This window comes from Chelonoidis abingdonii, chromosome 7, assembly GCF_003597395.2.
Source record: "Chelonoidis abingdonii isolate Lonesome George chromosome 7, CheloAbing_2.0, whole genome shotgun sequence".
Taxonomy (NCBI): domain Eukaryota; kingdom Metazoa; phylum Chordata; order Testudines; family Testudinidae; genus Chelonoidis; species Chelonoidis abingdonii.
Window position 1 is genome coordinate 61,851,971 of NC_133775.1, and position 11,149 is coordinate 61,863,119.

Here is an 11,149-nt window from a genome sequence, read left to right on the forward strand (position 1 = left end):
TATGGCTGATCTGGTTAGGTCCTGTGATGGTGTCGCTAGTGTAGATATGTGGGCAGAGTTGGCATCGAGGTTTGTTGCATGGATTGGTTCCTGAATTAGAGTTGCTATGGTGCAGTGTGTAGCTGCTGGTGAGAATATGCTTCAGTTTGGCAGGTTGTCTGTGGTCGAGGACTGGCCTACCTCCCAAGGCCTGTGAAAGTGAGGGATCGTTGTCCAGGATGGGTTGTAGATCAATTTCTCTCTTGCCATTCTGAAAACTGACAATTTATTCCTATCCTTTGTTTCCCATCTTTTAACCAGTTACTGATCCGTGAGAGGACTTCCCTCTTATCCCATGATGGCTTACTTTTCTAAAGTCAATTTAAATTAAATAAATTTTTAACAAATGCTTATATTTGTTTTAGAAATCTAGAACTGTTATGTGTTTTGATTAATTTTCATTATCCTTATGTTAAATTTGCCTTATCTTAACAAATCATTTAATTTATTCAGATCTCTTTTATACATTGCAGGTCAAAGTTAAAATGAAAAGAGAAAAAACGCAACAATTTTTCCACTCAAAGGCCTCAAAAACCAAGGTAAAGAACACATCAAGAACCAAGAATATATCAACATGTCATCTGAAGGTTCCAATGGTGTATCTAAACCTGATCAGCCCAAAACATAAATACAACTACCTACTGAAGAAATAGTGTCTCCAGAACCTAAAGGCAGTTCCCAATGTTTGTGGGTCAAAGTGTTCCCATTTATTGGGGTTACAAAAGATGACTACTGGTGCACCTCTTGCAAAAAAGCTTATGAAGAAGTTAAGCTTCCCAATGCTATAATTGGTAAAAGTGGAGGAGCTTGACTGTCACACCGATCAGCAAAGCCAGTGCTGACAAACTACGTAAAAAGACTGGAAAACACTATGCCTCTGGAGTGCATCAACATGCAGAAAGCCTTATAAGCCCACTTTCAAAGCCAATTTTAGAAGTACTTAATGAGGCTGTTAAGAATGCTGGAGACACAACACATTTCATACAAACAAACATGGCTTTCTATTTAAGCAAGAGAGATACCACACACTACAAACTTGTTAAGTGCACTGTCACTTGTTCATCCTGAAGCTGAACACTGGTTCCAAATAAGACCAGCAAATGCTCAATATCTTTCTGCAAGAAACTCAACTGACTGACTAGAAGCACGCAGTGCAACAGTGAAAGATTCAACAGTTGAAAAAGTGAAGAATTCTCTCACCACATTCAAAAAATGTGCATACATGTCTGATATATGCACCGATGCAAATGGGCATCAAGTATTAATTCATCGTGTACGTTATCTTGATGTCAGGGATAAGCCAGTACATGCTTTTCTAGATGTTCACGTTATAGAAGACACGTTGGCTCCATCTGTGACAACCCATATCTTAGAAGAGTTAAATCCTTGTCAACTGGACCCCAAACAGATGGCTGCTTGTGCATTTGATGGAGCTGCAAACTTCTCTGGAAGACAAGGTGGAGTACAAGCTTTGCTCAGAGAAAAGTGTAACCCTAATCTCTCCTATACACATTGCAGAGGCCATCTACTCCAACTAGCGCTAGTATGAGCACTGCTCCCAGTGCTGTAAGCTAATCCCCTAAGGGAGGTGGATCCCCTAAGGGAGATGGTGCCACGACCACACTCGCACTTCAAAGCGCTGCCGCGGAAGCGCTCCCACAGCAGCGCTCCCACGGCAGCGCTTTGGAGTTTCGAGGTGTAGCCAAGCCCTTAATATCTTGGAAAATATAGAAGATACACTGGGACCGAAAAAAGAACAAGATTACTTGTGGCACCTTAGAGGCTAACAAATTTATCTGAGCATAACCTTTTGTGGGACTGAAGTTCAAATTAGTCCAAGCTGGGAAAACCTGCTGGCTTTCTCTTGAGCGATCTTTGGCTGTTGTCTTAAAATTACTCCAGCCATTATTACTGGCTTTGGAAAGTATCGACCTAGATGGGATGGATCTAAGTAGTGAGGCTGGTGGATTACATTTGCTACTACGTTCAGAGAAGACTATTGCTGTTCTCTCTCTTGTTTAATGACCCAAGTGGTTTCAACAGTAGACTTACAATGCATCCAGGCATCTGCTACAACAGTAGTAGATCTTTGTCCAGCAATAGAAGCTACATTTGAATGAGAGAGCTTTCCATTGAAAAAGTACTGGAAGAAGCAAAGACTTCAGTCCAGAAGTTGCCTAATGAGGGCATTTATATTGAATCCTTAAGTGAAGAGGAAAGGAAGTGTTTATTAAGACAACTGAAAAAGTACATAGACTTCTTAAAAATCTACAACAGCGACTTCTAGATTCTCTCAACCTCTACGTAGCTTTTACAGATCCCTGTCCTATAAAACACCGACAGTTGAGCAGAGTGAGGCACTACCAGCAATGGGGCTGCCATGTGCTCAGGACAGAACAAAGAATTTGAACGCACAGTGGAATATCATATGACAAAGGAATGAAGATTTGACTTCAACTTCTTTTTTATTACCACTAGTGGCTCGACCCGATCTTCGTGCTGTGTTTCCTGGGATGAAAGAAGCAGGAATTCATCTCTTGCTGCTTCCAGTCACAACAGCTACAATTAAGCATTCTTTTTCCTCATTGAACAGAATTTTGTGTTCTGAAAGAAGTCGCCTTCTGCCTGATCATGTGAACGAACTAACGAGCATATCAATTGAACAAATGGAAGTACTGGACACATGAGAAGCCACCAAAGACGAACACATTGCATTCAAGAAGTTTGTTAACAGAGTTGTGCAAAATTATAACAAGAAACCAAGAAGAATGTAGATGTAGTGCTTCATAGAAAGATTGAGTAGCCAACTGTAATTTGTTTGAGGATTTTAAAACAATGAGTTAAATCTAACAAAATGGTCATGAAACATTTTTCAGTTTTTACTATGGGTCTCATACAGCCCACTTCACCTTCATGGTCTCACCCCTCTTCGGCCCTGACCCCACCCCATCCCCAAAAATTCAAACACCCCTGCCAATTTTAATTCCTGGGGAAAGCACTGATGGCAGGCCACGAATGTTGACAAAATTGGGGTTGTGGTGCGAGAGGGAGTGAGGGCTCTGGCTGGGGATGCATGCTCCGGGGTGAGGCCAGAAATTAGGTGTTCAAGGGGCGGGAGGGGGCTCCAGCGTGTGAATCAGGTGCGGGCTCTGGGACGGGGCTGGAGATGAGGGGTTTGGGGTGCAGGAGGGTACTCCATGCTGGGATTGAGGGGTTTGGAAGGCAGGAGGCGGATCAGGGCTGGGGTAGGGGGGTGGGGCATGGGAGGAGGCTCCAGGGTGCAGGATCCGGGGAGAGCTTACCTCAAGCGGCTTCTGGAAGCAGCAGCATGTCCTTTCTCCAGCTCCTATGAGGAGGCATGGCAGGGCGGCTCTGCATTATGCCCCATCTGCAGGCACCGCCCCTGCAGCTCCCACTGGAGCACCAGAGGGGGCCATTTGCACACATAGGAGCTGGAGGGGGACCATGCTGCGGCTTTCAGGAGCCACATGGAATGTCCTGTGACCTGCTCCCCGGCTGGAGCGCCAGAACAGGGCAAGCCCCAGACCCCGCTTCCCCATGGGAACTCGAGGGCCGGTTTAAAATGGCTGGTGGGCTGGAGTCAGCCCACGGACTGTAGTTTGCCCACCCCTGCTTTAGGACATATAGAGGAGGCGAGATAGACTGATTTAAATCAAAGCAATTTAAATCACTAATTTTAAACATAATTTCGAGAAGAAAGCAGGAAACTTTCATTAAAATAATTTAAATTATGTCTTGCATTTAATACTTTTTAGTTATTTTCCTAAGGGATGATTCTCACTGGTTGGTAATCATTAAAACATGGTGATTTGCAACTAAAATATAGCCTTCAGAGTACATTTGGAACTTCTTTTTGATAACCAGGAAGATACCTTATATCTGTATACATTTATTTAAGCAATTATACAGCTTAAGTTACATTTATTCAGATTCTTAATTTTTTACATTTTTAAGTTAGAAACTTGCAAACGATATATTTCTTATTTCTAGATTACAAGTAGTTTCCTGAAAAGACAAAGTAGATGAGATAATATCTTTTACTGGACTATTAACTGCTAGTGAGAGTTGGGCCAATAAAAGCTATTACCTCATCCATTTGTCTCTCCAATATCTTGCGACCGACGCAGCTACAGCAACACTGCATACAATTAATTTACTTGGGATTTGTGTCCAGTCTGAGTGGCTCATCGACACTACTGAGTACACTACTCTAGCCAACTTTGTTATAAGAGTCTCTACTATAACCGGAGTTTGAGAAGGCTCTCTGGATCCTTTTCCTAGAGTGAAGAAAAAAGAGAGCGCGCACTGGTTGGGACCATGCTCTTCACAATACCTCGTAGACACTGAACAGAGTCATCACTGCATCTTGCAATGCCAAAGTTACTACTAAGTCAAAAGCTAGTTTTCTTACCAGTATCAGCCATGAATCCCATACATACCGACAGGCCTAACAGCTGCAAAGAAAGGGCAACACAAAGGGAATGAATTCAAAATGAAGTCCACATTTGTGGAAACAAGGCTGAGAACAGAAGAACCGAAGACTACAGTACCTGCAACAGCGGGAAATTAACTGAAAATATTTTTTAAATTAAAAAGTTAGCTAATACTAAACATCTTGGTGGTGGAGTGGAACACAGTGTTTAATACCAAACATCTTGGTCACCACCAAGAAGGAAGAGTGGAATTTGGCACTTCTTCAGTATGACTACACTGGAATAAAAGACCCACAGCATGGGCATAGCTGGCTTGGGTCAGCTGACTTAGGTTCGAGGAGCTTGGGCTCAATGGCTGAAAATTGTTGTGTAGATGTTTGGGCTCTGGGATCCCCACCGCTTACAAGCATTTGGGAAAGAGACCTTTTTGTATTCTTGGTCTCAAACGTGTAACATTAAAAAGCAAGTGTACATGCACTAGGGGATGCTACCAGCTAGATTACTTAAGACTTGCAAAAGAAGGATGTGGAAAAATTGGAAAGAATCCAGCAGAGGGCAACAAAAATTATTAGGGGGCTGGAGCACATGCCTCATGAGGAGAGTTTGAGGGAACTGGGATTGTTTAGTCTGCAAAAGAGAAGAATGATAGGGGATTTGATAGCTGCTTGGAACCTCCTTTCAGGTAGCTGAAAAGAGGATGGATCTAGACTGTTCTCAGAGAGAATAAGGAGTAATAGTCTCAAGTTGCAATGGGAGAGGTTTATGTTCGATATTAGGAAAAACTTTTTCACCAAGAGAGTGAACATAACATAAGAACAGCCGTACCGGCTCAGACAAAAGTCATTCTAGCCAGTATCTGTCTCCGACATGGACAAGCAGTACCCCAGAGGGAGTGACCTAAAAAGGCAATGATCAGTCATCTCTCTGTCTGTCATCCATCTCCTCCTCTGACGAAGAGGCAGGGACGAACATTCTTTACCTCGCCCTGGCTAATAGGTATGGACTAAACCACCAGAATTTATCTCAGTTTCCCTTTTAAAACTGTTATAGGTCCGACGTTCACAACTCCTCAGGTAAGGAGTTCGCAACAGTTGACGTGCGCTGCGTGAAGAAGAATTCCTTATTTGTTTTTAAACCTGCTCGCTATTAATTTCATTTGGTGACCTACTTCTTGTATTACAGAGAATAAGTAAATAACTTTTCTATCCACTTTCTCCACATCACTCATGATTTTAATATATCTCTAACGTATCCCCCTTATCCCCTCTTTTCAAGCTGAAGAGTCTTAGCCTCTAATCTTTGCTCATAGGGACCCCTCTCAAACCCTAATCATTTTAGTGCCCTTTTCTGAACCTTTTCTAGTGCAGATATCTTTTTTGAGGGAGGAGACACATCTGTACACAGTATTCAGATGTGGGCGTACCATGGATTTAATATAAGGAATAATATATTCCCAGTCTTATATCTATCCCTTTTAATGATCCTAAATCCTGTTGCTTTTGACCACCTCTGCACACTGCATGGACATCTTCAGAGAACTATCCACGGTGACTCCAAGATCTTTTCCTGACTCGTTGTAGCTAAATAGCCCCATCATATTGTATGTATACGTTGGGGTTATTTTTTTCCCAATGTGCATTACTTTACATTTATCCACATTAAATTTCATTTGACATTTGTTTTGCCTACATCACTTAGTTTGTGAATCTTTTTGGAAGTTCTTCATAATCTGCTTTGGTCTTAACTATCTTGAGTATTTAAGTATTGTCTGCAAACTTTGCACCGACTCACTGTTTACCCCTTCTCCAGATCATTTATGATAAATTGAATAGGATTGGTCCAGGACTGACCTTGGGAACACCACTAGTTACCCTCTCTATTCTGAGAATTTACCATTAATTCTTACCCTTTGTTCCCTGTCTTTTAACCAGTCCTCAGTCATGAAAGGACCTTCCCCTTTATCCCACGACAACTTAATTTACAAGAGCCTTTGTGAGGAAACCTGTCAAAAGGCTTTCTCGGAAATCTAATACACTATGTCCACGTGGATCCCCTTGTCCACATGTTTGTTGACCAACCTTCAAAGACTCTACTAGATTAGTAAGCACAATTTCCTTTACTGGTACATGTTGATATGCTTTCAGCAGTCTGTTTGTCCTATGTGTCTGACAATTTTAATTCTTAATATGTTCGACTAATCTTGCTCTGAAAGTTCAGGACATTAGACTTACGGGTCTGTAACTGCCAGGATCACACTCTAAGCCTTCTTTAAATATTGGCGTTACATTAGCTAACTTCCAGTCCATTGGGTACCAAAGCCGATTAAGGACAGGTTACAAAACAGCCTTAGTGAATAGTTCCCAGCAATTCCACATTTGTAGTTCTTTCCAGAACTCTTGGGTGAAATGCCATCTGGCCCCACGGTGACTTGTTACTATAATTGATCAAGTTAATCCAAACCCTCCTCAGTGATACTTCAAATCTGACACGTTCCTCAATGTGTCACCTACAAAAGCAGGCTCCGGTTTGGAATCTCCCTAACATCCATCAGCCATGAAGACTGAGCAGAAGAATCCATTACGCTTTTCCGCATATGACTTTTATCATCTTTAAGTGCTCTTTTGCCTTTGGATCGCTCAAGGGGCCCCACCTGGTTGTTTGCAGGCTTCCTGTTCTGATAGTACTTAAAAAACATTTGTTATTCCTTTGGAGTTTCTGGCTAGCCATTGTCTTCAAACTCTTTTGGCTTTCTTATTACACTCTTGACTTAAGTTGGCATGTTTATGCTCCTTCTATTTTCCTCCACTAGGATTTGACTTGCTCTTTTTAAAAGGAAAGTCGTTTTTCTCTGCACCTGCTTCCTTTACATGGTCTAAAGCCACAGTGGCGTCTTTTTAGTTCTTTAACTTGTGTTTCTCTAATTTGGGGTATACATTGAATGTGGGCCCTCTACATGGTGTCTTAAAAAGCGCTCCATGGCAGCTTGCAAGGATTTCAACTTTAGTCACTGTACCTCTTAACTTTTGTTAACACGCCCGTATTTTGCTATAGTTCCCTCTTTTTAAATTAAATGCCACAGTGTTGGCTGTTGAGATGTTCTTGTCCCACCCAGTGGATGTTAAATGTTATATACATGGCACTATTTGCAAGCGGTCCTGCTATAAGTTACCTACTTTGGACCAAGGCTTGTGCTTCAATCTTGGAATTAAATCTAGAGTTCGCCTCTTCCCTTTTGGGACGTTCCCGACCACGCTCCATGAAAGCAGTCATGATATAGGAAAGTTTAGTATCTTCTGCATTCGTACTGTAAGGAAATCACCTGAGCAAATATGGGAATTAATTGAAGTCCCCACATTACTATAGGTGCTTAATTTTAAATAGGCCTCTCAAATTTCCCTTAGCAACTTCCTCACATTACTGACGCTAGTCAGGTGTCATATAGATCCTTAATGTATATTTTATGTAGAGGCGTGAAGCATTTCGTATCCGATAGAGAAGTCTCTAGTGGGAACATGGTAGGATTCAAGAATGAGAGGTAAAAATCTAAGCGGAAGTGCGCAGCGATTGTTCTGTGTCACATATAGTGGCCACTACCTCCCCGCACGACTCTTTACTCTGTCTTCAATTATTTGTGTACCCCAGAATGACTGTTTCCCATTGAATTGCATCTCAGTCCACACAGATTTCTGTGACGCCTATTATATCAAACCTCCTTTATTACAAGGCACTTCTAGTTTCACCCATCTATTATTTAGACGTCTAGCATTTGGGTACAAGCACTTTAATAACTTGTCCCTGTTTATTTGTCTGCCCTTTTCTGAGTGCCAGATTCTTTTTATGTGCTGTTATCATCTGAATCTGGCCCTGTTACATGTATCCTCTTCCCGTCCTCTGCTCCTGACTATACCTGGAGATTCTCTATCACAGACTCCCTAAGAGAAGTCTGTGTCTGACCCATGGCCCTCTGCCAGAGTTGCTTACCCCCCATCATCCTAGTTAAAAACTGCTCTAACTAACCTTTTAATGTTTAGTGCCAGCATCTGTTTCACTTTTTGGGTTTACGGTGGAGCCATCTCTTCCTGTTAGGGCTTCTCCCCATCCCAAAGTTTCCGCAGTTCCTAATGAACGTAAACCCCTCCTCTCTACACCATCGTCTCATCCACGCATTGAGACTCTGAAGCTCTGCCTGCCTACCTGGCCCTGCGCGTGGAACTGGGATGGTTTACCTAGGGAAGTGGTGTAATCTCCTTCATTAGAGGTTTTTAAGGTCAGGCTTGACGAAGCCCTGGCTAGGATGATTTAGTTGGGGAATGGTCCTGCTTTGTGCAGGCGCTTGGACTAGATGACCTCCTGAAGTCTCTTCCAACTCTAATATTCTATGATTCTATACATTTCAAGAATAAAGACCTAAACAGGCAAAAAAGGAAATAAAAAAAAAGGTGAAAGACAGATTCACAAGTGATGTGTTACTAAACAAATGCCAGTGAAGTACAGGTTGAATTATATCACTACCAGAAAGGAAAGGAAACTAATGTTATTTGGGTAGTCAATAGAATTAACATGTTCCAAATGTCAATTACATAATGATGTTATGTTTAAGCTGTTTAACAAACATCAGACCACCAGATCAAGGGCTGATCTGTTCCACTTTGTGTATTTATGTGGCCCACATAGAATATTCAAATTCTGCAAAATCTGGGTTTTCAGTAAAAACAAAGGTTCTTGCCCTACGAGTTGCAAAGATAACCTTTCAATCATGAACTATGAGTAGCTGATGTACTCTTCTCTTCCTGAATCTGCAGACAGGCTGAAACAATGACTGAGAATTCCCCTGCCCTATTAATCTCATTAGCATCTTAACAATATAAAGCCTACTGATAACACTTTATACGTCAACATTCACTAATTTAGGAGATGCAATGGTGGGAAGGGTGAAAGTGAAGCACAAAGAGAGGAAATGGGAATTGCTGCAGGGAATGAAATGCAGAGGGAAGAAAGACAGATAGGGAAGGAGAGGAACAAGGGGCAGAACGACAGCTGACCGTAAATGCAAGTACATTTTCCCACTCAGTGATGCTGAAAGCAAAAATAAGGAACTAATAGTGATGGTAAGTAGAAGTTTGGTAGCAAAATAAAAAGCACACTATATCTTTGATCTTAATGCGAGCCTCTCATTGACATCATTGGAAGTTTCAGTGCAGACATGGGTAGTATGTGGCCCTAAATGTACACCTTAGCACATGAACCAAAATTTCAAGTTAAATTCAGCCCTCTAAACAAAATGAGGCCAGCACATTGACGTGCGGAACTTGGGAGTTTGCTTAAGACAAGTGAACACTTCAGTGGGGTAACATGGGTTTGCGGTGAACAGAATTTGTAGCTTTCAATACCTAACAGGTAGGTAGTTTGTGAAGGAGGTAGGGTAGGCTCCCCTATCAAAGTTGGATTTGGCATCGTGTCATCAATATCATCATGAGGCTGGCTAAAGCTTGATAATGAAAACATGAGAAATGGTTCTAGACAGGCTTCTTTTAAACAGAAGGGTTTTTTCTGGTTGTTGCTTTTATTCTTTTTTAAGTGGCTGGTACTTTGTATCTTTTCTATAGCTCAAAACAGAAACACATTCAGAATCCCTTGGTAAGAAAAGTGACATATGAGATGTAATTAACAACAAGAAAATCAAATACAAAAAAACCACCCTTGAACCCTTGACAGTAAGATTAAAGTAACTGGCACATTTTAAAAACATACAGTAGAGCAGACCTGCCAAGTCTCACTCCTTCAGAGAAGGTCTCCCTCATTCGCGATTAAGTTTTAAGGAGTTTTTAAAGTGTCTCCATGTGGGAATGAAGGGTTTTGCTGTGTGTCAATTAAGCGTTTGTGCTGCTCAGACACACAGACAGATGCAGGTTTGGGAAGTGACTTCATTTTTCCTACAAGGGGAGGAGAGGAACCCTTCCATCTAACCCCCCCCTTCCCAACACGAGAGTCGAGCAACTTTACTACTACACCCCAGCTTCACAACACCTCCCCCTCCTAACGCTGTACTAACCCCAGGACCACTGGAGTGCAGGGAAGCACACGCACGCACACACCGGACACAAAATACCTGGACACGGAGCAGGACGACACAGCAACACCCGTACCAAAACAAACACCCCTCACGTCTCCTCCTCCTCCCTTCAGGGCGGGGGAGGCGCAACCGTCGGCTCCCAGAGCACCGGCGGCTGGGCGGGTTAAACACCGAGGCAGCAGTAATGTCGGCAGGTCACAGCTGGTGCCGCCCCCTGCCAGGATAAACCACCCGAGGTCACGGGGACCTGTCACAGGCTCCAGACGCCCACCCAGGGCAGGGCGAGGCTCAAGGCCTGCGGACCCGAAAGAAAGCAGCTCCCTCCCCTTTCCTCCACCCCTTTACTGGCACCGGCGGACCCAAAAGGGAAGAGCTTCCCCCCCCACCCCCAACAGCGGCGAGCTACCGCCCCCTGCCGTCCGCACACAGGGGGCAACCCAGGCACAGCCCGGGACGGGGACCTCGAGACGTCCCCTTCCCGTCGCTCACCAGTCGCAGAACTCTGCGTGCCTCAACCCGGCTGCCCCGGCCCGTCCCGGCTTCGCTCCACCACCGGCGCTCCGAGAGGTGGGAGGGGGAGTGA

The 11,149-nt window shown here is 43.3% G+C and overlaps 1 protein-coding gene and 2 long non-coding RNA genes across 10 annotated transcripts in view; 2 read left to right on the forward strand and 1 right to left on the reverse strand.

Moving 5' to 3' along the window:
• RABGAP1L (RAB GTPase activating protein 1 like) overlaps positions 1–11,149 on the reverse strand; it is a 570,182-nt gene extending 559,033 nt beyond the window's left edge. For 5 of the 8 annotated variants that reach the window (XM_075067928.1, XM_075067926.1, XM_075067927.1 and 2 more), the window contains exon 1: positions 10,603–10,888. The gene's annotated coding sequence lies outside the window, so the exon portion shown is untranslated. Of the gene's footprint in view, positions 1–10,602; positions 10,928–11,055 lie in introns of those variants that run through there. The other 3 variants (XM_075067923.1, XM_075067924.1, XM_075067925.1) reach the window with 3 other exon arrangements.
• The window catches only part of LOC116839862 (uncharacterized), a 374,064-nt gene that overhangs the window by 123,212 nt on the left and 239,703 nt on the right, over positions 1–11,149 (forward strand). The window lies entirely within an intron of this gene.
• The window catches only part of LOC142047106 (uncharacterized), a 24,217-nt gene continuing 24,124 nt past the window's right edge, over positions 11,057–11,149 (forward strand). The window contains exon 1 of the long non-coding RNA XR_012656278.1: positions 11,057–11,133. This is a non-coding gene — a long non-coding RNA (uncharacterized LOC142047106). The remainder of the gene's footprint in view (positions 11,134–11,149) is intronic.